Below are 26,298 nucleotides of genomic sequence, written 5' to 3'. Positions count from 1 at the left end.
CTCTGCAATTTTAATTTGCGGGGCTGTTCAATCTTTGCACTTTTTTTGAGCGCAGTACAGGATGCTGGGGCAAAAACAGCATTTGCGCGTTGTTGATCCTCCTGGCATTTCTGTAACTGTAAAAATGATTTTAAAAGAGAGAAAAAATATTATTGTTTTCCAGAACAAAACAATATTAATGTCCAATGATCTAGTTTGCGATACACAGCAGTAGGGGAAACTGTGGTAGTCTTCTTTAAAATATATCTGCTCAGTCTGACTGACATTATTATATAGTTTCAAGAAAATTGCAGAGCACACCAACATGAAACTAAAACTACAAATGTCACAAGTTAACTTTACTGCCGTTTATTATATGGATTTTCCTACTGCATATCTGCACAGCCCTCCCCACAGTTTGTGAAACACTGCCTGTCATTAACAACACATTTTTGTGTCATCTCAGAGAATACAATACCTTTACAAGTCTCAATACAACTCCTCACACAACATTGTCCAAGCTTTTAGGCGTTACAGTAGGGTACTCTATTCGCAAATTGGAAGCAGCTGCAAATTGCACTGCTGCAGACCAATCGCCAGCACAGCTAAACACCTTTCATATACTAATTGAAGCCAAGTCTTAATCACTGCTAGCTAGATCTGAAAAATGAATGTACACGACTCACTTTTTGTTTTGTATCTAGATGCAGTACTAAAATGGTTCCTCCAATCAACTGCGCACCACCCGAAATAAACTACGACATTGGTTGTAGCTTATTCTTATATGGAAAGCAAATTGCCACTGCAAATGCATTGCTAGTGAAGCACGTTATGTGGCTATTGCTAGATAGCTAGCTCACCATTTAGCATACTAGAAATCGTGTTTTAAGAATAAACTACAGACTGAAAGAGCATGTTTTCAAACAAAGTACCGACTGAAAAAAAATTCAATAGGCCAAAAGATCAATCACTGGCACTGGCCTGCAATGTATGAATAACCCACTACTTTTAAAGAAACACCAGATATGATTCATCAACTTACCGTGTGGAAAACGAATAGTCCTGCTGATGAACGAGTGAACGACTTGGATCGTGCACTCCTGGAAAATCACTTTCGCCACAATGGCGCACTTTTCTCCATGTAACTAACAGTGCCCTTCAACCAATAATACATTAATATGCCAGACATTTCAAATGGAATTATAACATAGTTTTATTTTTAAATATAGCCTATGATATAAAATATTGAAAAAAATATTTTTAGATTTAAAGAAATCACTAACTGGTTGTTGATAATGATTGGACATCTAAATTGCATTTGCAAAATTAAGGGTTAAAACGTTCAACACACATTTATGTTCAACCACCCACAATGTATTAATTTAGTCTGGTAACGAAACTTATTTTCCATATCCCCAAACTAGGCTTATTTTATTTTTTGACAGATGAGCGGGGTTCTGGCCAGGTTCTGGCTCGTTAAAAGCGCGATAAACAACACGTGACAGTGACACGATACTTACGTTATGCTGAACACGTTTTTTAGCAAAGAAACGTGTCGCTGAACACGTACCAATAGATCGTGATCAGTGACACGATTAAACGTGAGACTGGGTTGCTGTGGCAGACTCCGTCAGACAGCACCTGCAGTCGCTGAAGACGCAGCTTCGGGGATACTTCCTGGTGCTCAGCGAACAACATAGCTGGATACAAAATGCATTTGTCTCACATACTGAGGGTGCCCCTCACAGGTCTGAGTTCAAGGGAGGAAGATTAGCCTTGCGGAGTTATCATGTGATACTGCTTTACAACTTCACACATTTCTGGATGCATTCGCACTCAGAATACCCTGACTTGTCAAACAAGGCATTGGTGTTTCTGATGCCTTTTGCCACCACGTATCTGTGTGAAACTGAGTTTTCAGTGCTTGTGGCATTAAAAACAAAGTATAGAAATAAACTGAATGTTGAGCCTGATCTTCGCTTAACCTGTTGTCAGTGTGACTTCACATCATCCAAAATGCTTGATTGCATTGCATTCTCCACATGTTTAGCTACATTTTCGTGTACCACATCAGCATTTTTGTAAACTTTTGTAAATTGCATTACCCGGACCCTCCTCTTATCGCCCAGTTGCATCAGCAGTGTTGGGAAAGTTCACATTCAGTTCAGTTCAGTTCATAGTTCACAAATTTTAAAATGAACTCGTTCAGTTCATAGTTCATAATTCCAAATTATGAACGAAGTTCACAGCTCCAAAAATGAACTAGTTCAGTTCATTTTTTCAATATGTTGCGAACTATACTCTTTTAAAATTGTTGCCACAGCCAGCAATTATTTAATTATAGCCATTTTCAGACAGGTTTTACGCACATTCTACTAAAATTGCTTGCCGCATTTCTGACGGTAGCGGGCATTCAGACATGAATCATGCAAAATGTATACGGCCTCCTGTTGTTCACATCTAATGTAGAATTTCCAATTGGGCTTTGGCTCGCTGGGCAGAAATAAGGCCACGCTGTCAGAAGAGTGTAGTTTTATGTATGAGTGTAGTAACATGCCTTCTTTGACCTGTCTTGTATGTCTTCTGTTGTTTTATGTCTTATATCACTATACCTGCGTGGGGAAATTGCCCCTCGGGGACAAATTAAGTTTTTTTTTTTTATTGAATTGAATGTGTGTGGACAGTGAATGTCATAATAAGACAATATCCAAAGTATATATAATTATAAACATGTTAAATATTGATATGAAGTTTAAAATGTCATGAAATACTGGGTACATTCAACATGGATAAATTTCAGAAGATTGAGTATTCATTTTTGAAATACAATGATCATACAATTGTGTACATTGAAAAAGATAAAGTACATTTTAACTTCGAACCCGGGTCACAAGAAGGGGAATCTTGTATGATACCACTACACTACTGGTGCTTGATAAGATATAGAGTCATTTGATTTTCCAAATAATCTATAGGGTGCTTTTCACAAGTGGAAGAGAAGAAAAGCTGTTTGATGGTATATGATGACAGCCTTTTTTTCGATGCCTCTTTAGATGATTACAGTGAAAGGTGAGGTAGATTTCTGCAGCAAGATTATTTTGACATTTCCGTCACATCAAAGATCTGCACCAGCCGGGAATCGGACCCGGGTCACAAGAATGGGAATCTTGTATGATACCACTACACTACTGGTGCTTGATAAGACATAGAGGAATGTGATATTCCACACAATCTATAGGGTGCTTTTCACAAGTGAAAGAGAAGAAAAGATTTTCGATGGTATGAAGACAGCCTTACTTTTTTCATTAACTCTTTAGATAGTAACAGTGAAAGGTGTGGTAGATTTCTGTGGTAAGATTGTTTTTATTTTCACATTCACGAGTAGCATAGCAATGGAATCTTCCAAAACACTCAGTTGTTGTTTGTTCTTTGAGCATAATTAAGAGCCTTTCGGAAGGAAAAGTCACACGTAATAAAGTAGTTGTAATGATGTTTCCGTCACATCAAAGGTCTGCACCAGCCGGGAATCGAACCCGGGGCACAAGAATGGGAATCTTGTATGATACCACTACACTACTGGTGCTTGATAAGACATAGAGGAATGTGATATTCCACACAATCTATAGGGTGCTTTTCACAAGTGAAAGAGAAGAAAAGATTTTCGATGGTATGAAGACAGCCTTACTTTTTTCATTAACTCTTTAGATAGTAACAGTGAAAGGTGTGGTAGATTTCTGTGGTAAGATTGTTTTTATTTTCACATTCACGAGTAGCATAGCAATGGAATCTTCCAAAACACTCAGTTGTTGTTTGTTCTTTGAGCATAATTAAGAGCCTTTCGGAAGGAAAAGTCACACGTAATAAAGTAGTTGTAATGATGTTTCCGTCACATCAAAGGTCTGCACCAGCCGGGAATCGAACCCGGGGCACAAGAATGGGAATCTTGTATGATACCACTACATTACTGGTGCTTTAAAAGACATAGAGTAATGTGATTTTCGAAACAATCTATAGGGTGCTTTTCACAAGTGGAAGAGAAGAAAAGATGTTTGATGGTATATGATGACAGCCTTTTTTTCGATGCCTCTTTAGATGATAACATTGAAAGGTGTTGTAGATTTCTGCATTAAGATTATATAGACATTTCCATCGCATCAAAGGGCTGCACCAGCCGGGAATCGAACCCGGGTCTAGAATGGGAATCTTGTATGATACCGCTACACTACTGGTGGTTGATAAGACATATAGGAATGTGATATTCACACAATCTATAGGGTGCTTTTCACAAGTGAAAGAGAAGAAAAGATTTTCGATGGTATGAAGACAGCTTTACTTTTTTCATTAACTCTTTTAGATGGTAACTACGGTGCCGTGGAGGGGACATGGTGGTGAAATTATATACATCGTACGCACGTTTAATTAAACGAGCGCACGATTAATATAATGGGCGAACGTAGTAACTAAATGTTCGTACGTTTTAAATACATTGTTCCCACATTTTAATAAAACGTTCCCACGTTTAATTAAACGTGCGTGCGTTTAAATTACTTCGTTCCCACGTTTAATGAAAACGTTCGTACGTTTAAATAGGCATTGTTCCCGCCTTGTTATTGCTTGTTGTATGTTGTGTCAGACTCGCTACCATCAGTCTAGCAGTGCAGTCATGGACCTGAGAGTGTTGATAGAGCTGCAGTTGCACTAGTTGTTGGCGATTTAACAGGTTGCTTTTTCATTAAAACTGCATGCTTTTTGGCCCTCATAGCCAAAGCCAACTGTGATAATGTGTCCGAGGTGATGTAGAGACTCAGGTCGAGAGATGCCAAGTAGAAGAAAACTTCTTTTTTTATTATAAGCTACCGGTAGGTTTAAGACATGAGACATAAACAAACAAAAGAAAACACTGATCAAAACGAAAAACAAAACATGGGATAATGCCCACTAAAGCTAGGCCCCTTACGTACCCATACTGACCGAGACAATGTGCCCTCTCACGGCAGAGGCCCATCTCCCGAATGAAGCGCCCAATACTATTTTATGCTATTGGCGCGGACCAAACACAGCAAACAATCAATTAGCGCAATAACGTATCCTCTTAGGCTAGATACTATACCAGCGCAATACCTTACTTGACAACATTCCTGTCTAATCATAACTACTTCGCTACAGTCCCCCAAAATCACAAATAAAACAAAACTACAGAAACACCCCTGTCTCTATGAGCGCTTCCCTTATGGGAGCGCGCCCCGTCCCTTTAACTGGGTCTCACCTCCGACACTGTTGTCGCACCCCGGAAGACAGGTAGACATCAGGTAAGGACAACAATACACACTAGAATAGACAATACACAATACACAGACAAACATTGACACAGTCGCAACGATTTCATATAAGATGTAAATTCTGCGCGCACGAAACCTGCCACAACTGTCCCGACATTATGCCTTGCATCCCCCTCTACTGTAATAAAGCCATGTTTAGCGCACGGCCTATTCACTATTTCTTCGCATCTTCCAACGACATAATACATAGTTATTCTTTACTTATCAACATATGCATTTCAACATTTATTTTATTTCTCCTGTATGTGTATACTAATGTCTGCGTTCAAGCGCAAACTCGGTTCCCATTGTTCTTACTGGCGGGAATGCGCCCGCTTGCGTGACAGACGCGGTGCGCTCTGTCACACCAACACAAACAATCTTGAATCGACATGAAAGAAAACAACATGCATCAGCCTCTAATAAGCACAATATGAAGTGGACTAAATAAAAACATGAAGTTGGGATAAACACCGACCAACAAGCTGGCAGGCACGTCTGCAGGTGTGGGCTACGGCCGTATACGCACTGAACGGCTGAGAAAATGTCCCTTGTGTATTCATAGGCTACCAAATTGGCCCATAACTTCCCAATTCTGCACAGTATCCCATTAACTGCATGACAGACAATTTTCTGCTAAGTTAGTGAACACGTTATCAAAGTCGGTAACACGCACATAGCTTAATTTGTTTGAGCAGCAGAGACAATAGGTTACGCACGCACGCAAGTAGGCTCGCAACTAGACTTCGTTGTTGTTTTTTACGCAGCGATAGACCGCACTGTTAAGCTAATTCACTAACTCAAGACTCATCATGGATGAGTAAACAACGAAAACAGAAAGGATGGGATGGAGGCAGCAAAGCTAGAGGAGTTATTTCAGATGGGTCAGATGGGGAATTGGTGTGCTTGAGTTGTCAGAACATTAGTCTAGCATCACTGCTGTTTAAAGCTATCTAGGCTACGTTGGCGTCATTCATTATGGTTAATACTTTACTTCCTTTATTCACTTACGATTAATATTTCCTTTATTCAATATAAAGGAATACACATTTCATTAATAATTGTATAGGAATACATAGTTCACTAATCAATGTACAGTAGAGGGGCCCACCACAGGTGTTCGTCCCCCTTAGAGGAAACCATTAGCTCCGCCCCTGATGCCCAGGTGTCATCCACGTGTTTATTTACATGTTTACACATTACATTTTAGTCATCAAGAATTGAAAACAATTAAGAATGTGCAATATATAGGCAAATAATTTAATCAAATTGTATAGGCTATAGAAAAATTAAGGAATGAAATATGTCGGGATTGTGACTGCCGTTTCATCATAGGCTAATCTAATTGCGAACGAACAGCATTCCTCAAAGACAGATACAAGTCAAGTGGTTGTGACCTAGTAGTTGGGAAACCCATGCCAGATTCTTCCATTATGATAGTGCACAAATCAAAAATATCCACATCACATGGGATGGAATTGAGGAACTTGCAACTGGTTTTGCAAGTTGTCACATCTTCTGTAAGCGGGACAATGAGTTCCTCTGCGCCCCACAAGTGAGGTGCAAAATACATGACATTTGGTATCCCTGAGGGGACATTGATGTTTTTAGAGGGCCGAATACGATGTCTGTTCCACACGTCTTTGATCTGATCTAAGTCCATCTGCAAAAGAGAAGGGAAAGGGTGGTTACTGAAACTCGTGATGGAATGGGCAACTTTGACTGTGCTATGGGCCATAGGCATACTGCCATGCTCTGCTATCTTCTATGTCCGTTTTCTTACGTCATTTGTTCAATGCACGCGCTTTGAAATTACAGCATTTCTGTTCAACGTCACTCGAGGCTTGCATAGGCGGGGATACATTTTACGCACAGAAGGACGCAATGATCTATGAAAGATGGCAATTGTTTGTAAATGTATAGGTTAAGCCTATCTTCGGGAAACATACTAAATATAGGTCTATCGAATGTATGTTAATAGCGTAACAGGACGTCTAAAGACCTCCAGCTAAGGGAATCTATCCACCGTGCGTAAATAAAACCAAGCTAAAAACAATCAAACGTGTGCGTGCGTATAGGCCTAGGCCTACACACTTATGGAAAGCCACCATAAGATACACTAAACTGTGTGCGTGCGTATAGGCCTAGGCCTACACACTTATGGAAAACCACCATTGGACAAGATACACTAAACTGTGATCACACTAAATTCCAACTATTGGTCAACTATGAAATATGCTTATGATAAAAGAAAAATTCAATAAAATGATCAATGACCGATATGCTGCACTTTCGTGCTCTGTTGTGTTTTACCTGAACTATTGCCATGAAGCAAAACTGGACAAGTGCTTTGTCCAAGAGGTCACCGTTGAACATCCCTTCATCCTTCAGCTCTCCCAGCAACTGGATCCAATGTTGAATGCCTTGCTTGCGCATCTGTCCCCACCAACTTTCAATGCGTTGATTGGCCGTACTTGCCCCGGTGATATAACTCTTCTCCCCTGCTCTGTCGTCTTCACCATTTCGCCGTAAAAAGAGTTGCATGTCTCTAATTAGAGCGCTCTCTGTGCCCATGTCAGTGCGCAAAACCCTAGGATATCCTCCCGTTTGATTCACGGCCTCCAAGAAGTAACCGCCAATGACTTTCGGGTCACTATTGGTGTATGTGCACCTGAGCCATACAATGTGGCATGAGTAGCCGTCTATACAGCCATTGATGCAAAGACCGTACGGCTTCAATTTGTCATAGCCGTCAACATGCCATATATAATTTGGACCTGGTGAATAGTACTGCCTTCGTCTGAGTCGTCGTTTTTGGCGAGCTTTTGAGTTCTCGGGGTCCAGCACGGAGAGAAGGATCCTCACATCCTCTGTCCGAACGCGGATACCTGCCTCCAAACACTTGCGGTACATCCACCGATACCCATGATGTTCCCCAAGGCCTTGCTCCAACTGACCAACGATGAAGTTGACTCCGTCCACTAAATTAGTGTATTGCCGTCTGTATAACCCTAAACCCTTAACCCTCTAACCGCCCAAGGCGCCGCACGGCGACAAGCAACATCACTGATTAAAACAGACGGTAGATCCGAGTAGGGTGACAAATCGCCTTTGTACTCTCCACCACTAGTTGGCAGACATCCAGAGCTTCGATTCAAGCCCAAATTCGAGTAAAAAAGTTTTCAGGAAGTGCCTGTATTACTCGCGAGAAACAAAAAAAAAAGACGCATTTCCTGTTTATAACGCGGAAGTGAAATGCGCGATCGCTATGCACAAATTGAAGTAGAAAAACGGCAAATGTTAAAAAACAAAGTCGTGTGTTATGAAGTATTGGGTCTGCCATTCACCTACTCTGATTCTGAAGGAGAATATCTGCCTTTTGGAGATTATGATCGGTCGTTCATTGGCAGTGACAGTCAAGATGCGTCTGTGAATGGAGGTGGGTCTTTGCGTGTGTACGTCAATGTTTACCTGCAGCAATGTTGACCAAAGGGTTCAAATAAGCATGGTGTGCTTGGTGCCAGTGATATTCATGATGATAGTGTCTGTAATTGTCATGGTACAGACAGCAGGTCTAGTAAAAGTAGGGCTCTGAAGAACTACAAAGTCATCCGCGATAGGAACTGATTTGACCAGGCTACTTTATTATATAGTAACATAGGGGTTGTGGTAATACTAATAGTTTACTATTGTTGGTTTACATGTGGCTGTGGTCCTGTTTGTTTGTTATGTCGGAGAAATTACAAAAATCAAAGTAAAACTGCTCAAATGTGTTCAACAATCAGTATTTACTGAAATGTGCATAATTTGACGCTATTGCCATCCAGTGACGTCATAATATGCAAATTAGATGAGTACATTTACTCCCTTTATAAACTTTAGTTCATACTCAATGATTTTCACATTTACAGTAGGACTTTATCTCTTACCACTTTCAAGCCATGGCCTTTTGAATTTTTTATGCAAAAATCCAAAAAAACCCGGGCGGTTAGAGGGTTAAGAAGCCTTTTCAGGTGCCGTTTGCTCACCGGAAAGCCACGGAGAGCAAGTGTGCTCGACATCTCCTGATAGGTTAAACCAATATCAAAGTATAGATTGATTAAATCGCTTCTATCCATACTGGTTGCTGATCGATGTTGAGCAAACCGTGCGAAGGTAGACTTACTAAACGTGCGAGCGTTTTCATTAAACGTGGGAACGAAGTAATTTAAACGCACGCACGTTTAAGTAAATGTGGGAACGTTTTATTAAAATGTGGGAACAAAGTATTTAAAGCATACTAACGTTTATTTACTTCGTTCGCTCATTATATTAATCGTTCGCTCGTTATATTAATCGTGCGCTCGTTTAATTAAATGTGCGTACGATGTATATAATATCACCACCATGTCCCCTCCACGGCACCGTAGGTAACAGTGAAAGGTGTGGTAGATTTCTGTGGTAAGATTGTTTTGACATTTCCGTCACATCAAAGGTCTGGTGCTTCATAAGACATAGAGTAATGTGATTTTCGAAACAATCTATAGGGTGCTTTTCACAAGTGGAAGAGAAGAAAAAATGTTTGATGGTATATGATGACAACCTTTCTTTTTTCAATGCCTTTTTAGATGATTACAGTGAAAGGTGTGGTAGATTTCTGCAGCAAGATTATATAGACATTTCCGTCGCATCAAAGGTCTGCACCAGCCGGGAATCAAACCCGAGTCACAAGAATGGGAATCTTGTATGATACCACTACACTACTGGTGCTTGATAAGATATAGAGGAATGTGATATTCCACACAATCTATAGGGTGCTTTTCACGAGTGGAAGAGAAGAAAAGATGTTTCATGGTATATGATGACAGCCTTTTTTTCGATGCCTCTTTAGATTATTACAGTGAAAGGTGTGGTAGATTTCTGCAGCAAGATTATTCTGACATTTCCGTCACATCAAAGATCTGCACCAGCCGGGAATCGAACCTGGGTCACAAGAATGGGAATCTTGTATGATACCACTACACTACTGGTGCTTGACAAGATATAGAGGAATGTGATTTTCCAAATAATCTATAGGGTGCTTTTCACAAGTGGAAGAGAAGAAAAGATGTTTGATGGTATATGATGACAGCCTTTTTTTCGATGCCTCTTTAGATGATAACAGTGAAAGGTGTTGTAGATTTCTGCATTAAGATTATATAGACATTTCCGTCGCATCAAAGGTCTGCACCAGCCGGGAATCGAACCCGGGTCACAAGAATGGGAATCTTGTATGATACCACTACACTACTGGTGCTTGATAAGATATAGAGGAATGTGATATTCCACACAATCTATAGGGTGCTTTTCACAAGTGAAAGAATAGAAAAGATTTTCGATGGTATGAAGACAGCCTTACTTTTTGCATTAACTCTTTAGATGGTAACAGTGAAAGGTGTGGTAGATTTCTGTGGTAAGATTGTTTTTATTTTCACATTCACGAGTAGCATAGCAATGGAATCTTCCAAAACACTCAGTTGTTGTTTGTTCATTGAGCATAAAGAGCCTTTCGGAAGGAAAAGTCACACGTAATAAAGTAGTTGTATTGATGTTTCCGTCACATGAAAGGTCTGCACCAGCCGGGAATCGAACCCGGGTCACAAGAATGGGAATCTTGTATGATACCACTACACTACTGGTGCTTCAAAAGACATAGAGTAATGTGATTTTCAAAACAATCTACAGGGTGCTTTTCACGAGTGGAAGAGAAGAGAAAATGTTTGATGGTATATGTTGACAACCTTTCTTTTTTCAATGCCTTTTAGATGATTACAGTGAAAGGTGTGGTAGATTTCTGCAGCAAGATTATTTTGACATTTCCGTCACATCAAAGGTCTGCACCAGCCGGGAATCGAACCCGGGTCACAAGAATGGGAATCTTGTATGATAGTACTACACTACTGGTGCTTGTGAAGACATAGAGTAATGTGATTTTCGAAACAATCTACAGGGTGCTTTTCACGAGTGGAAGAGAAGAGAAAATGTTTGATGGTATATGATGACAACCTTTCTTTTTTCAATGCCTTTTTAGATGATTACAGTGAAAGGTGTGGTAGATTTCTGCAGCAAGATTATCTTGCCATTTCCGTCACATCAAAGGTCTGCACCAGCCGGGAATCGAACCCGGGTCACAAGAATGGGAATCTTGTATGATACCACTACACTACTGGTGCTTGATAAGATATAGAGTAATGTGATTTTCCAAATAATCTATAGGGTGCTTTTCACAAGTGGAAGAGAAGAAAAGATGTTTGATGGTATATGATGACAGCCTTTTTTTCGATGCCTCTTTAGTAGGGGTGTAAATCGGAGCCTTCATGCCGATTCGATTCGATATCGATTTCCTAGGTCAGCGATTCGATTCTTTTCGATTATTTAGAATTCCCACCGATACGATTCGATTCGATTCGATTCGATTTTTACATGATATCTATTAAGTTTAAAAAATCTAGAAAAATAGAAATAATTTGCTTTTATTGAGAATACAGAAACAGTAGCCTATTCTATTCACATGATGTGTATGTTACAGTATAAACAGGGCCAAATGATCTTTCTACCAGCCTTTTAGTGCAGTTTCTTCCTCCACATGCTGTGACATACAGTAGGCTACCTGCTGACTGTGAGATAACCTAATACAGATTGTAGGCCCAATATATCTGCTATTGCATATGCATTTTGTGTGTAATCAATATTAGAAGATTAATTAGCTAAACGTTTAACTTTAGGTAATTTAAGTCATAGGCAGCCTTCACTGTATTGGCGATGTGAGATTAAATAGGTGTCTATCACTTTAAGGACGTGAACTTGCGAAAACGTTCTGAAGTTGGAAAGATTTCCTGGCCGTGTCGTAGCGGTACAGGCTATGATAGTTGTCACTGTTCAAAATAAATCAGTCCACAACTGGAGGACTTTTTGAATCTGAGGAACATGCTCAGCCAAGACAGTATGGGAAACGAACACAAATCATAATCTGAAGCATGTTCAACTAACGGGATAAACGTTTCCCCAAAACTTTAAATTGATTCGTTTGGACACTCGTTTCTCCAATTCCACTTCGTCCTAATAACTGTTATTAAATAACACCTGCTACTCAGAACACAGAAATGTTCAGAACACGTAGCCTTAACTTGTAAAACGACACAGTAACTAAAAGGTCTCTAGAATGCATTGGCCAAATGTCATTGCGTAGCCTATAATAATGAATGACTAACGTCACTGTTAGCGTGCTCACTTGATCTGACATCAGCTGTTTTCCACAGGGAAAAAACGTGTGCATCAGTGAAGCTATGGTAGGCCTAACAGTGAGGGTCACTAAATGCAAAACGTAGTCCACCAACTTATGCGATGATGACAAAATTCGCAGCCTATAAACGCTTTGTTGCGGTGCTGAACGTTTACAGTGAAGCAACAACCCGCCAATTGCGAATTACCTTTTAATTCTACTCGCCAATGCAGATTTTCACTCACATTTGGCAAGTGGCAGAGGGTGCCAATTTTAAACCCCTACTAGGCTATAAAGTAGAAGACAATAATGAGGATAGCGCTACCCGCAGATTAGGAGCAGGTAGTAGGCTACGCATAGGAGCATATGCTGAAAATAAACAGACGGAAAAATACTAAAATAAATACATTAATCGATTATCTTGCGGATGTAGCCAGTTGCATTCCTGCTCTGTCTGTCCCTTCCTGCTTCCCCTACGCACTGAATGAACGTGTGTTTGCCCCGCCCCCCTTGTTAGTAGAGATCATTCATTCAGGCCATGGCGTAGTATAAAGGAGTCTGGTAGGTAAGACCACCTTCCTCTCTGTCTCCCTCCCGATCTGTCCCTGGGTTTCATACAGGAGCCTATCGCCAGGTATGCCGAAATTCCGCTGAATGTTTTGTTATTTATGCTTAAGCGTTAACACTTTTCCCTTTCCACCTGTAGCTCACTCGGGCATTGCCATATGGAACCCGACCGGCGCGTAGCCCTAGTTGTCTCTCCTCTGCAGGTATGCATGTTCAAAATATTTATCTCCCCTAATTAGTCACACGGAGTCTTTGTTTGATGCCATTGTCTATGTATACTTGCAGCTTATGACCACGGCCCGGTGTGTTCGTGTAGTGTCCTTTACGGCTTAGATCAATGGCCACGAGTTTTGGTATGTATGAAACCTGAATGTTGTTGCCGCTTTTGTTGCACATACGATAGATCTGATGATTTACTATTTCCATTACAGGTCGCATGGCTTAGCCCCGCTGTCTGTTTAGTGTGGTCATGCTGCTGTCTTGTCCATAGCGTTAGTATAGGTCTAGGCTAATTTCCTGTGTTTACGCTACAGCTCCTCCGCGTTGCGGTAGGTTTCCTGGGGCGGTTTGTGGTGCTTGCGTGTGCTTGCTTGGGATTTCCCTGTTATGTCCGTTTCCTTGTTTTGTTTGCTTGTGCGCTTTCTTTTGGCTTGTGTGTATCCGTGTGTGCCTCGTTTGTTTTGTTTGGTTTCGGTTGCCGTGTCGGCCCCCCCCTCTAGAGTAATGCATGCGGGTGGGTTGTTTTGTGTGTAGCTTTATTTTCCTTTGAATGTTGCATGCTTGTATCGCTGCTAGGGTGGTTGCCCATAATACCAACAGCTCTCTTCATTCATTACGTATGATATGCGTGTGTGTGTTCGCTGCTGCTTCTTTTGATCAGTTTATGCTTTGGCAGGCTAGTGGTTTATCTTTGGCGGGGGTAGCTAGTCACCTGGTGGTGGGCTTGTGAAATTCACCCTGGAGTGTAGAACTATTACTGTGTATTAAGGAGTATTGGTGGTGGCTTGCTGTGACAGTGGTGTGACACTTTTCTGCAGTGAGAGTGCACGTGTGGACACCCCCTTCAGATAGCCTGCTCCCCCCTCCAGGTAAGCCCTACCTGCCGGTATAATTTTCTGTTTTCTTTTAGTGTTGCATTCCCAACCAATGTTTTAATATTAATTGTTACAACTCATGTCTATTTGTGCTGCAATCACACGCAGTACAGTAAGAACATAATAATAATAAAATATATTTTTATATCTTAACCCATGCCAGTTCTTTTCAGTACGAGCATCACATCACACTCCCTCTCCCCTCCCCCTAAACAGTCTTTTTCAATAAAGAGATATTTGATTGTACTGGAATTCACGTCTCTGCCTGTTGTATTTGAACCTGTGCAATTTGAGGTGTAATTTGTATACTTGATATTGATCTGGGGTCCCTGGACACTAGATCCAGGGTGGCGTAGTCGACAACCATCCATTGGTCCGGTCACACGGACGTATCGATGCATTGAATCGTCGGCTGTAGAATCGATGCATCGATGCAAATCGATTAATATTTACACCCCTACTCTTTAGATGATAACAGTGAAAGGTGTTGTAGATTTCTGCATTAAGATTATATAGACATTTCCGTCGCATTAAAGGTCTGCACCAGCCGGGAATCGAACCCGGGTCACAAGAATGGGAATCTTGTATGATACCACTACACTACTGGTGCTTGATAAGATATAGAGGAATGTGATATTCCACACAATCTATAGGGTGCTTTTCACAAGTGAAAGAATAGAAAAGATTTTCGATGGTATGAAGACAGCCTTACTTTTTGCATTAACTCTTTAGATGGTAATGTCAGGCTATTCTGCCATTGGGAGTGGGGTAGTTTATTGGAAGGGGGCTGTGAGTGACATAAGGGGCTCTCAACGTGTGTTTTGGTTTGTTGTGTTTACAATGTGTGTGCTTGCTGTGAAACTTGTATTCTTATCAATTGCTTGTGGTTGTGGATTTCCTTGCTTGATGCCATTCACTTGTGTGATCATAATGAGCACTTGGAGTAGCCTAATAGATTGTCCCCGTGTCTGACACCCACTACAATGCCCTAGCCTATCCCGTGGGAGAAATCCTTTTGACTCTCAGCTGAACTGCATTGCTTGTCTCAAACCCTGCCTCCACTGACTAATTGGACAGACTATTTAAGACTAATGATACGAGGCTACAGGAGATTCGGACGGCGAGGAAGCACCGTTTGCAGCCCCGACGCTGACGCCTGCTACGGAGGGAGTTCCCGCTGGCTAGCCGTTCCAGAGACGAGGAACCGCCGTGAGCCTTCTCTGATACGACGCTCGCTATACCCTCTTTAAAGGAACGTGAGCATACCTGTGTGCGTGTGTGTGCATATGTGCTTGTCTCTATTGTGGTGCCTGATCGCCGCTCTGCCTGCCTCTCTACTCTCCAGCTGCTTCTGTTTTCCCCCCTCGCTGCTCAGTACTGGTCGAGTGAGCCATCGCCTAGAAGAACGACAGATCTCCGTCATCGCACTCTAAATGCCTACTCAAGGAACGTGAGAATATCCCTCTATGTGTGTACAGTGTGTAGGTGTGTACTCCGAATTGGACGTGGCGTTTCTGATTGCCTGTGACTGCTTCTCCAGGCTACACTTCAGCTGCATCTGCGATCTCACCAACCGAAGCCGGCCACTTCCGGGTTTAAGACGAGAAACAACAAAGGCGCGTTCGGGAGCATCCAAAGCCACACCGGGGCCGTGGGCGTGTTCAGGAGGACTCCGACCGGCACAGCCACCAGAGACATTAACTAAACGACCCGTGGTCTGATTGGACTTTTACTGCATCAACTTGAGTTGTTTTATTGTGGTTTTAAATATCTTTTGTGCAATACTTCATATAAATAAATGGTAATTTATTGAACATTTAGTGACTGGTTGTTCTGTGTCCCTGGCATCCGAACTAAGGGGAGATTAGGTGTATAAAGGGGGGTGTGGTTGCACTGGTTGTGCTACCCTTGACAGTAACAGTGAAAGGTGTGGTAGATTTCTGTGGTAAGATTGTTTTTATTTTCACATTCACGAGTAGCATAGCAATGGAATCTTCCAAAACACTCAGTTGTTGTTTGTTCATTGAGCATAAAGAGCCTTTCGGAAGGAAAAGTCACACGTAATAAAGTAGTTGTATTGATGTTTCCGTCACATGAAAGGTCTGCACCAGCCGGGAATCGAACCCGGGTCACAAGAATGGGAATCTTGTATGATACCACTACACTACTGGTGCTTCAAAAGACATAGAGTAATGTGATTTTCGAAACAATCTACAGGGTGCTTTTCACGAGTGGAAGAGAAGAGAAAATGTTTGATGGTATATGATGACAACCTTTCTTTTTTCAATGCCTTTTTAGATGATTACAGTGAAAGGTGTGGTAGATTTCTGCAGCAAGATTATTTTGACATTTCCGTCACATCAAAGGTCTGCACCAGCCGGGAATCGAACCCGGGTCACAAGAATGGGAATCTTGTATGATACCACTACACTACTGGTGCTTGTGAAGACATAGAGTAATGTGATTTTCGAAACAATCTACAGGGTGCTTTTCACGAGTGGAAGAGAAGAGAAAATGTTTGATGGTATATGATGACAACCTTTCTTTTTTCAATGCCTTTTTAGATGATTACAGTGAAAGGTGTGGTAGATTTCTGCAGCAAGATTATCTTGCCATTTCCGTCACATCAAAGGTCTGCACCAGCCGGGAATCGAACCCGGGTCACAAGAATGGGAATCTTGTATGATACCACTACACTACTGGTGCTTGATAAGGTATAGAGTAATGTGATTTTCCAAATAATCTATAGGGTGCTTTTCACAAGTGGAAGAGAAGAAAAGATGTTTGATGGTATATGATGACAGCCTTTTTTTCGATGCCTCTTTAGATGATAACAGTGAAAGGTGTTGTAGATTTCTGCATTAAGATTATATAGACATTTCCGTCGCATTAAAGGTCTGCACCAGCCGGGAATCGAACCCGGGTCACAAGAATGGGAATCTTGTATGATACCACTACACTACTGGTGCTTGATAAGATATAGAGGAATGTGATATTCCACACAATCTATAGGGTGCTTTTCACAAGTGAAAGAATAGAAAAGATTTTCGATGGTATGAAGACAGCCTTACTTTTTGCATTAACTCTTTAGATGGTAACAGTGAAAGGTGTGGTAGATTTCTGTGGTAAGATTGTTTTTATTTTCACATTCACGAGTAGCATAGCAATGGAATCCTCCAAAACACTCAGTTGTTGTTTGTTCATTGAGCATAAAGAGCCTTTCGGAAGGAAAAGTCACACGTAATAAAGTAGTTGTATTGATGTTTCCGTCACATGAAAGGTCTGCACCAGCCGGGAATCGAACCCGGGTCACAAGAATGGGAATCTTGTATGATACCACTACACTACTGGTGCTTCAAAAGACATAGAGTAATGTGATTTTCGAAACAATCTACAGGGTGCTTTTCACGAGTGGAAGAGAAGAGAAAATGTTTGATGGTATATGATGACAACCTTTCTTTTTTCAATGCCTTTTTAGATGATTACAGTGAAAGGTGTGGTAGATTTCTGCAGCAATATTATTTTGACATTTCCGGCACATCATAGGTCTGCACCAGCCGGGAATCGAACCCGGGTCACAAGAATGGGAATCTTGTATGATACCACTACACTACTGGTGCTTGACAAGATATAGAGGAATGTGATTTTCCAAATAATCTATAGGGTGCTTTTCACAAGTGGAAGAGAAGAAAAGATGTTTGATGGTATATGATGACAGCCTTTTTTTCGATGCCTATTTAGATGATTACAGTGAAAGGTGTGGTAGATTTCTGCAGCAAGATTATTCTGACATTTCCGTCACATCAAAGATCTGCACCAGCCGGGAATCGAACCCGGGTCACAAGAATGGGAATCTTGTATGATACCACTACACTACTGGTGCTTGATAAGATATAGAGGAATGTGATATTTCAGACAATCTATAGGGTGCTTTTCACAAGTGAAAGAATAGAAAAGATTTTCGATGGTATGAAGACAGCCTTACTTTTTGCATTAACTCTTTAAATGGTAACAGTGAAAGGTGTGGTAGATTTCTGTGGTAAGATTGTTTTTATTTTCACATTCACGAGTAGTATAGCAATGGAATCTTCCAAAACACTCAGTTGTTGTTTGTTCATTGAGCATAAAGAGCCTTTCGGAAGGAAAAGTCACACGTAATAAAGTAGTTGTATTGATGTTTCCGTCACATGAAAGGTCTGCACCAGCCGGGAATCGAACCCGGGTCACAAGAATGGGAATCTTGTATGATACCACTACACTACTGGTGCTTCAAAAGACATAGAGTAATGTGATTTTCGAAACAATCTACAGGGTGCTTTTCACGAGTGGAAGAGAAGAGAAAATGTTTGATGGTATATGATGACAACCTTTCTTTTTTCAATGCCTTTTTAGATGATTACAGTGAAAGGTGTGGTAGATTTCTGCAGCAAGATTATTTTGACATTTCCGTCACATCAAAGGTCTGCACCAGCCGGGAATCGAACCCGGGTCACAAGAATGGGAATCTTGTATGATACCACTACACTACTGGTGCTTCAAAAGACATAGAGTAATGTGATTTTCAAAACAACCTACAGGGTGCTTTTCACGAGTGGAAGAGAAGAGAAAATGTTTGATGGTATATGTTGACAACCTTTCTTTTTTCAATGCCTTTTTAGATGATTACAGTGAAAGGTGTGGTAGATTTCTGCAGCAAGATTATTTTGACATTTCCGTCACATCAAAGGTCTGCACCAGCCGGGAATCGAACCCGGGTCACAAGAATGGGAATCTTGTATGATACCACTAAACTACTGGTGCTTGACAAGATATAGAGGAATGTGATTTTCCAAATAATCTATAGGGTGCTTTTCACAAGTGGAAGAGAAGAAAAGATGTTTGATGGTATATGATGACAGCCTTTTTTTCGATGCCTCTTTAGATGATTACAGTGAAAGGTGTGGTAGATTTCTGCAGCAAGATTATTCTGACATTTCCGTCACATCAAAGATCTGCACCAGCCGGGAATCGAACCCGGGTCACAAGAATGGGAATCTTGTATGATACCACTACACTACTGGTGCTTGATAAGATATAGAGGAATGTGATATTCCAGACAATCTATAGGGTGCTTTTCACAAGTGAAAGAATAGAAAAGATTTTCGATGGTATGAAGACAGCCTTACTTTTTGCATTAACTCTTTAAATGGTAACAGTGAAAGGTGTGGTAGATTTCTGTGGTAAGATTGTTTTTATTTTCACATTCACGAGTAGTATAGCAATGGAATCTTCCAAAACACTCAGTTGTTGTTTGTTCATTGAGCATAAAGAGCCTTTCGGAAGGAAAAGTCACACGTAATAAAGTAGTTGTATTGATGTTTCCGTCACATGAAAGGTCTGCACCAGCCGGGAATCGAACCCGGGTCACAAGAATGGGAATCTTGTATGATACCACTACACTACTGGTGCTTCAAAAGACATAGAGTAATGTGATTTTCAAAACAATCTACAGGGTGCTTTTCACGAGTGGAAGAGAAGAGAAAATGTTTGATGGTATATGTTGACAACCTTTCTTTTTTCAATGCCTTTTTAGATGATTACAGTGAAAGGTGTGGTAGATTTCTGCAGCAAGATTATTTTGACATTTCCGTCACATCAAAGGTCTGCACCAGCCGGGAATCGAACCCGGGTCACAAGAATGGGAATCTTGTATGATAGCACTACACTACTGGTGCTTGTGAAGACATAGAGTAATGTGATTTTCGAAACAATCTACAGGGTGCTTTTCACGAGTGGAAGAGAAGAGAAAATGTTTGATGGTATATGATGACAACCTTTCTTTTTTCAATGCCTTTTTAGATGATTACAGTGAAAGGTGTGGTAGATTTCTGCAGCAAGATTATCTTGCCATTTCCGTCACATCAAAGGTCTGCACCAGCCGGGAATCGAACCCGGGTCACAAGAATGGGAATCTTGTATGATACCACTACACTACTGGTGCTTGATAAGATATAGAGTAATGTGATTTTCCAAATAATCTATAGGGTGCTTTTCACAAGTGGAAGAGAAGAAAAGATGTTTGATGGTATATGATGACAGCCTTTTTTTCGATGCCTCTTTAGATGATAACAGTGAAAGGTGTTGTAGATTTCTGCATTAAGATTATATAGACATTTCCGTCGCATTAAAGGTCTGCACCAGCCGGGAATCGAACCCGGGTCACAAGAATGGGAATCTTGTATGATACCACTACACTACTGGTGCTTGATAAGATATAGAGGAATGTGATATTCCACACAATCTATAGGGTGCTTTTCACAAGTGAAAGAATAGAAAAGATTTTCGATGGTATGAAGACAGCCTTACTTTTTGCATTAACTCTTTAGATGGTAATGTCAGGCTATTCTGCCATTGGGAGTGGGGTAGTTTATTGGAAGGGGGCTGTGAGTGACATAAGGGGCTCTCAACGTGTGTTTTGGTTTGTTGTGTTTACAATGTGTGTGCTTGCTGTGAAACTTGTATTCTTATCAATTGCTTGTGGTTGTGGATTTCCTTGCTTGATGCCATTCACTTGTGTGATCATAATGAGCACTTGGAGTAGCCTAATAGATTGTCCCCGTGTCTGACACCCACTACAATGCCCTAGCCTATCCCTCGGGAGAAATCCTTTTGACTCTCAGCTGAACTGCATTGCTTGTCTCAAACCCTGCCTCCACTGACTAATTGGACAGACTATTTAAGACTAATGATACGAGGCTACAGGAGATTCGGACGGCGAGGAAGCACCGTTTGCAGCCCCGACGCTGACGCCTGCTACGGAGGGAGTTCCCGCTGGCTAGCCGTTCCAGAGACGAGGAACCGCCGTGAGCCTTCTCTGATACGACGCTCGCTATACCCTCTTTAAAGGAACGTGAGCATACCTGTGTGCGTGTGTGTGCATATGTGCTTGTCTCTATTGTGGTGCCTGATCGCCGCTCTGCCTGCCTCTCTACTCTCCAGCTGCTTCTGTTTTCCCCCCTCGCTGCTCAGTACTGGTCGAGTGAGCCATCGCCTAGAAGAACGACAGATCTCCGTCATCGCACTCTAAATGCCTACTCAAGGAACGTGAGAATATCCCTCTGTGTGTGTACAGTGTGTAGGTGTGTACTCCGAATTGGACGTGGCGTTTCTGATTGCCTGTGACTGCTTCTCCAGGCTACACTTCAGCTGCATCTGCGATCTCACCAACCGAAGCCGGCCACTTCCGGGTTTAAGACGAGAAACAACAAAGGCGCGTTCGGGAGCATCCAAAGCCACACCGGGGCCATGGGCGTGTTCAGGAGGACTCCGACCGGCACAGCCACCAGAGACATTAACTAAACGACCCGTGGTCTGATTGGACTTTTACTGCATCAACTTGAGTTGTTTTATTGTGGTTTTAAATATCTTTTGTGCAATACTTCATATAAATAAATGGTAATTTATTGAACATTTAGTGACTGGTTGTTCTGTGTCCCTGGCATCCGAACTAAGGGGAGATTAGGTGTATAAAGGGGGGTGTGGTTGCACTGGTTGTGCTACCCTTGACAGTAACAGTGAAAGGTGTGGTAGATTTCTGTGGTAAGATTGTTTTTATTTTCACATTCACGAGTAGCATAGCAATGGAATCTTCCAAAACACTCAGTTGTTGTTTGTTCATTGAGCATAAAGAGCCTTTCGGAAGGAAAAGTCACACGTAATAAAGTAGTTGTATTGATGTTTCCGTCACATGAAAGGTCTGCACCAGCCGGGAATCGAACCCGGGTCACAAGAATGGGAATCTTGTATGATACCACTACACTACTGGTGCTTCAAAAGACATAGAGTAATGTGATTTTCAAAACAATCTACAGGGTGCTTTTCACGAGTGGAAGAGAAGAGAAAATGTTTGATGGTATATGATGACAACCTTTCTTTTTTCAATGCCTTTTTAGATGATTACAGTGAAAGGTGTGGTAGATTTCTGCAGCAAGATTATTTTGACATTTCCGGCACATCATAGGTCTGCACCAGCCGGGAATCGAACCCGGGTCACAAGAATGGGAATCTTGTATGATACCACTACACTACTGGTGCTTGAAAAGATATAGAGGAATGTGATTTTCCAAATAATCTATAGGGTGCTTTTCACAAGTGGAAGAGAAGAAAAGATGTTTGATGGTATATGATGACAGCCTTTTTTTCGATGCCTCTTTAGATGATTACAGTGAAAGGTGTGGTAGATTTCTGCAGCAAGATTATTCTGACATTTCCGTCACATCAAAGATCTGCACCAGCCGGGAATCGAACCCGGGTCACAAGAATGGGAATCTTGTATGATACCACTACACTACTGGTGCTTGAAAAGACATAGAGTAATGTGATTTTCAAAATAATCTATAGGGTGCTTTTCACAAGTGGAAGAGAAGAAAAGATGTTTGATGGTATATGATGACAGCCATTTTTTCGATGCCTCTTTAGATGATAACAGTGAAAGGTTTTGTAGATTTCTGCATTAAGATTATATAGACATTTCCGTCGCATCAAATGTCTGCACCAGCCGGGAATCGAACCCGGGTCACAAGAATGGGAATCTTGTATGATACCACTACACTACTGGTGCTTGATAAGATATAGAGGAATGTGATATTCCACACAATCTATAGGGTGCTTTTCACAAGTGAAAGAATAGAAAAGATTTTCGATGGTATGAAGACAGCCTTACTTTTTGCATTAACTCTTTAGATGGTAACAGTGAAAGGTGTGGTAGATTTCTGTGGTAAGATTGTTTTTATTTTCACATTCACGAGTAGCATAGCAATGGAATCTTCCAAAACACTCAGTTGTTGTTTGTTCATTGAGCATAAAGAGCCTTTCGGAAGGAAAAGTCACACGTAATAAAGTAGTTGTATTGATGTTTCCGTCACATGAAAGGTCTGCACCAGCCGGGAATCGAACCCGGGTCACAAGAATGGGAATCTTGTATGATACCACTACACTACTGGTGCTTCAAAAGACATAGAGTAATGTGATTTTCAAAACAATCTACAGGGTGCTTTTCACGAGTGGAAGAGAAATGAAAATGTTTGATGGTATATGTTGACAACCTTTCTTTTTTCAATGCCTTTTTAGATGATTACAGTGAAAGGTGTGGTAGATTTCTGCAGCAAGATTATTTTGACATTTCCGTCACATCAAAGGTCTGCACCAGCCGGGAATCGAACCCGGGTCACAAGAATGGGAATCTTGTATGATACCACTACACTACTGGTGCTTGAGAAGACATAGAGTAATGTGATTTTCGAAACAATCTACAGGGTGCTTTTCACGAGTGGAAGAGAAGAGAAAATGTTTGATGGTATATGATGACAACCTTTCTTTTTTCAATGCCTTTTTAGATGATTACAGTGAAAGGTGTGGTAGATTTCTGCAGCAAGATCATTCTGACATTTCCGTCACATCAAAGATCTGCACCAGCCGGGAATCGAACCCGGGTCACAAGAATGGGAATCTTGTATGATACCACTACACTACTGGTGCTTGATAAGATATAGAGTAATGTGATTTTCCAAATAATCTATAGGGTGCTTTTCACAAGTGGAAGAGAAGAAAAGATGTTTGATGGTATATGATGACAGCCTTTTTTTCGATGCCTCTTTAGATGATAACAGTGAAAGGTGTTGTAGATTTCTGCATTAAGATTATATAGACATTTCCGTCGCATTAAAGGTCTGCACCAGCCGGGAATCGAACCCGGGTCACAAGAATGGGAATCTTGTATGATACCACTACACTACTGGTGCTTGATAAGATATAGAGGAATATGATATTCCACACAATCTATAGGGTGCTTTTCACAAGTGAAAGAATAGAAAAGATTTTCGATGGTATGAAGACAGCCTTACTTTTTGCATTAACTCTTTAGATGGTAACAGTGAAAGGTGTGGTAGATTTCTGTGGTAAGATTGTTTTTATTTTCACATTCACGAGTAGCATAGCAATGGAATCTTCCAAAACACTCAGTTGTTGTTTGTTCATTGAGCATAAAGAGCCTTTCGGAAGGAAAAGTCACACGTAATAAAGTAGTTGTATTGATGTTTCCGTCACATGAAAGGTCTGCACCAGCCGGGAATCGAACCCGGGTCACAAGAATGGGAATCTTGTATGATACCACTACACTACTGGTGCTTCAAAAGACATAGAGTAATGTGATTTTCAAAACAATCTACAGGGTGCTTTTCACGAGTGGAAGAGAAATGAAAATGTTTGATGGTATATGTTGACAACCTTTCTTTTTTCAATGCCTTTTTAGATGATTACAGTGAAAGGTGTGGTAGATTTCTGCAGCAAGATTATTTTGACATTTCCGTCACATCAAAGGTCTGCACCAGCCGGGAATCGAACCCGGGTCACAAGAATGGGAATCTTGTATGATACCACTACACTACTGGTGCTTGTGAAGACATAGAGTAATGTGATTTTCGAAACAATCTACAGGGTGCTTTTCACGAGTGGAAGAGAAGAGAAAATGTTTGATGGTATATGATGACAACCTTTCTTTTTTCAATGCCTTTTTAGATGATTACAGTGAAAGGTGTGGTAGATTTCTGCAGCAAGATTATCTTGCCATTTCCGTCACATCAAAGGTCTGCACCAGCCGGGAATCGAACCCGGGTCACAAGAATGGGAATCTTGTATGATACCACTACACTACTGGTGCTTCATAAGGTATAGAGTAATGTGATTTTCCAAATAATCTATAGGGTGCTTTTCACAAGTGGAAGAGAAGAAAAGATCTTTGATGGTATATGATGACAGCCTTTTTTTCGATGCCTCTTTAGATGATAACAGTGAAAGGTGTTGTAGATTTCTGCATTAAGATTATATAGACATTTCCGTCGCATTAAAGGTCTGCACCAGCCGGGAATCGAACCCGGGTCACAAGAATGGGAATCTTGTATGATACCACTACACTACTGGTGCTTGGTAAGATATAGAGGAATGTGATATTCCACACAATCTATAGGGTGCTTTTCACAAGTGAAAGAATAGAAAAGATTTTCGATGGTATGAAGACAGCCTTACTTTTTGCATTAACTCTTTAGATGGTAACAGTGAAAGGTCTGGTAGATTTCTGTGGTAAGATTGTTTTTATTTTCACATTCACGAGTAGCATAGCAATGGAATCTTCCAAAACACTCAGTTGTTGTTTGTTCATTGAGCATAAAGAGCCTTTCGGAAGGAAAAGTCACACGTAATAAAGTAGTTGTATTGATGTTTCCGTCACATGAAAGGTCTGCACCAGCCGGGAATCGAACCCGGGTCACAAGAATGGGAATCTTTTATGATACCACTACACTACTGGTGCTTCAAAAGACATATAGTAATGTGATTTTCGAAACAATCTACAGGGTGCTTTTCACGAGTGGAAGAGAAGAGAAAATGTTTGATGGTATATGATGACAACCTTTCTTTTTTCAATGCCTTTTTAGATGATTACAGTGAAAGGTGTGGTAGATTTCTGCAGCAAGATTATTTTGACATTTCCGGCACATCATAGGTCTGCACCAGCCGGGAATCGAACCCGGGTCACAAGAATGGGAATCTTGTATGATACCACTTGTGTTGTTGCCTGGAGTTGAAAGGATGGCCTGTACGATAAGCACTCAGCTGGCTGCACATACACCTGGCCACCACAATCGAATCTTATAGCTGAACTATAATACCAGGCACCTACTGTCAGGTTAGGTTACGCGCCGACCTCTGTGATGTCAATGACCTAAGACTTCTATGTATACAGATAAACCCCGGACTGTCTAGAGGAAGGTGCTCAAGTCTTCCAGGAGAATAACCAGGCGTTTTAGTACATAAGAAGGCAGGGGAACATCAAGGCCTTGACAGTTAACTCACGCGTAAAACATTCGGTCTCAGTAAACAGCTGAAACTCAGGTCATTTATAAGAGGTGCTTAGTTTCAAGGATTAAACTAAGACTTAGAAAGTATAGAAAAGAATCACAGAAGAGAGACGTTATCTTTACCATCCTGTTTGGGAAGTGGTAGCCTCGTCCCAAAACGGAATACAAGCTGAAAGAATCGGACGTTGGATTAAAATAGTTTTATAATT

At 41.1% G+C, this 26,298-nt stretch overlaps 38 non-coding genes across 38 annotated transcripts; all 38 read right to left on the bottom strand.

Annotated features, from left to right (window-relative positions):
• Positions 1-3,103: 3,103 nt before the first annotated feature.
• Positions 3,104-3,174, bottom strand: trnag-ccc (transfer RNA glycine (anticodon CCC)). The gene has a single exon. It is a non-coding gene; the product is annotated as a tRNA-Gly (tRNA).
• A 317-nt stretch (positions 3,175-3,491) lies between these two features.
• trnag-ccc (transfer RNA glycine (anticodon CCC)) lies at positions 3,492-3,562 on the bottom strand. The gene has a single exon. It is a non-coding gene; the product is annotated as a tRNA-Gly (tRNA).
• Positions 3,563-3,879: 317 nt separating this feature from the next.
• On the bottom strand, positions 3,880-3,950 carry trnag-ccc (transfer RNA glycine (anticodon CCC)). Its single transcript has one exon. It is a non-coding gene; the product is annotated as a tRNA-Gly (tRNA).
• Positions 3,951-9,975: 6,025 nt separating this feature from the next.
• On the bottom strand, positions 9,976-10,046 carry trnag-ccc (transfer RNA glycine (anticodon CCC)). Its single transcript has one exon. It is a non-coding gene; the product is annotated as a tRNA-Gly (tRNA).
• A 192-nt stretch (positions 10,047-10,238) lies between these two features.
• On the bottom strand, positions 10,239-10,309 carry trnag-ccc (transfer RNA glycine (anticodon CCC)). The gene has a single exon. It is a non-coding gene; the product is annotated as a tRNA-Gly (tRNA).
• Positions 10,310-10,501: 192 nt separating this feature from the next.
• trnag-ccc (transfer RNA glycine (anticodon CCC)) lies at positions 10,502-10,572 on the bottom strand. Its single transcript has one exon. It is a non-coding gene; the product is annotated as a tRNA-Gly (tRNA).
• Positions 10,573-10,886: 314 nt separating this feature from the next.
• trnag-ccc (transfer RNA glycine (anticodon CCC)) lies at positions 10,887-10,957 on the bottom strand. Its single transcript has one exon. It is a non-coding gene; the product is annotated as a tRNA-Gly (tRNA).
• Positions 10,958-11,151: 194 nt separating this feature from the next.
• On the bottom strand, positions 11,152-11,222 carry trnag-ccc (transfer RNA glycine (anticodon CCC)). Its single transcript has one exon. It is a non-coding gene; the product is annotated as a tRNA-Gly (tRNA).
• Positions 11,223-11,417: 195 nt separating this feature from the next.
• On the bottom strand, positions 11,418-11,488 carry trnag-ccc (transfer RNA glycine (anticodon CCC)). The gene has a single exon. It is a non-coding gene; the product is annotated as a tRNA-Gly (tRNA).
• A 3,249-nt stretch (positions 11,489-14,737) lies between these two features.
• On the bottom strand, positions 14,738-14,808 carry trnag-ccc (transfer RNA glycine (anticodon CCC)). The gene has a single exon. It is a non-coding gene; the product is annotated as a tRNA-Gly (tRNA).
• Positions 14,809-16,301: 1,493 nt separating this feature from the next.
• On the bottom strand, positions 16,302-16,372 carry trnag-ccc (transfer RNA glycine (anticodon CCC)). Its single transcript has one exon. It is a non-coding gene; the product is annotated as a tRNA-Gly (tRNA).
• A 195-nt stretch (positions 16,373-16,567) lies between these two features.
• trnag-ccc (transfer RNA glycine (anticodon CCC)) lies at positions 16,568-16,638 on the bottom strand. Its single transcript has one exon. It is a non-coding gene; the product is annotated as a tRNA-Gly (tRNA).
• Positions 16,639-16,833: 195 nt separating this feature from the next.
• Positions 16,834-16,904, bottom strand: trnag-ccc (transfer RNA glycine (anticodon CCC)). The gene has a single exon. It is a non-coding gene; the product is annotated as a tRNA-Gly (tRNA).
• Positions 16,905-17,096: 192 nt separating this feature from the next.
• trnag-ccc (transfer RNA glycine (anticodon CCC)) lies at positions 17,097-17,167 on the bottom strand. Its single transcript has one exon. It is a non-coding gene; the product is annotated as a tRNA-Gly (tRNA).
• Positions 17,168-17,481: 314 nt separating this feature from the next.
• trnag-ccc (transfer RNA glycine (anticodon CCC)) lies at positions 17,482-17,552 on the bottom strand. The gene has a single exon. It is a non-coding gene; the product is annotated as a tRNA-Gly (tRNA).
• Positions 17,553-17,747: 195 nt separating this feature from the next.
• On the bottom strand, positions 17,748-17,818 carry trnag-ccc (transfer RNA glycine (anticodon CCC)). Its single transcript has one exon. It is a non-coding gene; the product is annotated as a tRNA-Gly (tRNA).
• Positions 17,819-18,010: 192 nt separating this feature from the next.
• trnag-ccc (transfer RNA glycine (anticodon CCC)) lies at positions 18,011-18,081 on the bottom strand. The gene has a single exon. It is a non-coding gene; the product is annotated as a tRNA-Gly (tRNA).
• A 314-nt stretch (positions 18,082-18,395) lies between these two features.
• On the bottom strand, positions 18,396-18,466 carry trnag-ccc (transfer RNA glycine (anticodon CCC)). The gene has a single exon. It is a non-coding gene; the product is annotated as a tRNA-Gly (tRNA).
• Positions 18,467-18,661: 195 nt separating this feature from the next.
• On the bottom strand, positions 18,662-18,732 carry trnag-ccc (transfer RNA glycine (anticodon CCC)). The gene has a single exon. It is a non-coding gene; the product is annotated as a tRNA-Gly (tRNA).
• A 195-nt stretch (positions 18,733-18,927) lies between these two features.
• Positions 18,928-18,998, bottom strand: trnag-ccc (transfer RNA glycine (anticodon CCC)). Its single transcript has one exon. It is a non-coding gene; the product is annotated as a tRNA-Gly (tRNA).
• A 192-nt stretch (positions 18,999-19,190) lies between these two features.
• On the bottom strand, positions 19,191-19,261 carry trnag-ccc (transfer RNA glycine (anticodon CCC)). Its single transcript has one exon. It is a non-coding gene; the product is annotated as a tRNA-Gly (tRNA).
• A 314-nt stretch (positions 19,262-19,575) lies between these two features.
• On the bottom strand, positions 19,576-19,646 carry trnag-ccc (transfer RNA glycine (anticodon CCC)). The gene has a single exon. It is a non-coding gene; the product is annotated as a tRNA-Gly (tRNA).
• Positions 19,647-19,841: 195 nt separating this feature from the next.
• trnag-ccc (transfer RNA glycine (anticodon CCC)) lies at positions 19,842-19,912 on the bottom strand. Its single transcript has one exon. It is a non-coding gene; the product is annotated as a tRNA-Gly (tRNA).
• Positions 19,913-20,107: 195 nt separating this feature from the next.
• On the bottom strand, positions 20,108-20,178 carry trnag-ccc (transfer RNA glycine (anticodon CCC)). The gene has a single exon. It is a non-coding gene; the product is annotated as a tRNA-Gly (tRNA).
• Positions 20,179-20,370: 192 nt separating this feature from the next.
• trnag-ccc (transfer RNA glycine (anticodon CCC)) lies at positions 20,371-20,441 on the bottom strand. Its single transcript has one exon. It is a non-coding gene; the product is annotated as a tRNA-Gly (tRNA).
• A 1,493-nt stretch (positions 20,442-21,934) lies between these two features.
• trnag-ccc (transfer RNA glycine (anticodon CCC)) lies at positions 21,935-22,005 on the bottom strand. The gene has a single exon. It is a non-coding gene; the product is annotated as a tRNA-Gly (tRNA).
• Positions 22,006-22,200: 195 nt separating this feature from the next.
• On the bottom strand, positions 22,201-22,271 carry trnag-ccc (transfer RNA glycine (anticodon CCC)). Its single transcript has one exon. It is a non-coding gene; the product is annotated as a tRNA-Gly (tRNA).
• Positions 22,272-22,463: 192 nt separating this feature from the next.
• Positions 22,464-22,534, bottom strand: trnag-ccc (transfer RNA glycine (anticodon CCC)). The gene has a single exon. It is a non-coding gene; the product is annotated as a tRNA-Gly (tRNA).
• Positions 22,535-22,726: 192 nt separating this feature from the next.
• On the bottom strand, positions 22,727-22,797 carry trnag-ccc (transfer RNA glycine (anticodon CCC)). The gene has a single exon. It is a non-coding gene; the product is annotated as a tRNA-Gly (tRNA).
• A 314-nt stretch (positions 22,798-23,111) lies between these two features.
• On the bottom strand, positions 23,112-23,182 carry trnag-ccc (transfer RNA glycine (anticodon CCC)). Its single transcript has one exon. It is a non-coding gene; the product is annotated as a tRNA-Gly (tRNA).
• Positions 23,183-23,377: 195 nt separating this feature from the next.
• Positions 23,378-23,448, bottom strand: trnag-ccc (transfer RNA glycine (anticodon CCC)). Its single transcript has one exon. It is a non-coding gene; the product is annotated as a tRNA-Gly (tRNA).
• A 195-nt stretch (positions 23,449-23,643) lies between these two features.
• trnag-ccc (transfer RNA glycine (anticodon CCC)) lies at positions 23,644-23,714 on the bottom strand. Its single transcript has one exon. It is a non-coding gene; the product is annotated as a tRNA-Gly (tRNA).
• Positions 23,715-23,906: 192 nt separating this feature from the next.
• trnag-ccc (transfer RNA glycine (anticodon CCC)) lies at positions 23,907-23,977 on the bottom strand. Its single transcript has one exon. It is a non-coding gene; the product is annotated as a tRNA-Gly (tRNA).
• Positions 23,978-24,291: 314 nt separating this feature from the next.
• On the bottom strand, positions 24,292-24,362 carry trnag-ccc (transfer RNA glycine (anticodon CCC)). Its single transcript has one exon. It is a non-coding gene; the product is annotated as a tRNA-Gly (tRNA).
• Positions 24,363-24,557: 195 nt separating this feature from the next.
• On the bottom strand, positions 24,558-24,628 carry trnag-ccc (transfer RNA glycine (anticodon CCC)). Its single transcript has one exon. It is a non-coding gene; the product is annotated as a tRNA-Gly (tRNA).
• Positions 24,629-24,823: 195 nt separating this feature from the next.
• trnag-ccc (transfer RNA glycine (anticodon CCC)) lies at positions 24,824-24,894 on the bottom strand. The gene has a single exon. It is a non-coding gene; the product is annotated as a tRNA-Gly (tRNA).
• Positions 24,895-25,086: 192 nt separating this feature from the next.
• Positions 25,087-25,157, bottom strand: trnag-ccc (transfer RNA glycine (anticodon CCC)). The gene has a single exon. It is a non-coding gene; the product is annotated as a tRNA-Gly (tRNA).
• A 314-nt stretch (positions 25,158-25,471) lies between these two features.
• On the bottom strand, positions 25,472-25,542 carry trnag-ccc (transfer RNA glycine (anticodon CCC)). The gene has a single exon. It is a non-coding gene; the product is annotated as a tRNA-Gly (tRNA).
• Positions 25,543-26,298: the final 756 nt, after the last annotated feature.

Source organism: Sardina pilchardus, chromosome 6, assembly GCF_963854185.1.
Source record: "Sardina pilchardus chromosome 6, fSarPil1.1, whole genome shotgun sequence".
Classification (NCBI taxonomy): domain Eukaryota; kingdom Metazoa; phylum Chordata; class Actinopteri; order Clupeiformes; family Clupeidae; genus Sardina; species Sardina pilchardus.
The sequence above is the reverse complement of the archived record's forward strand: the minus strand, read 5'-3'. Positions and strand labels throughout refer to the sequence as shown.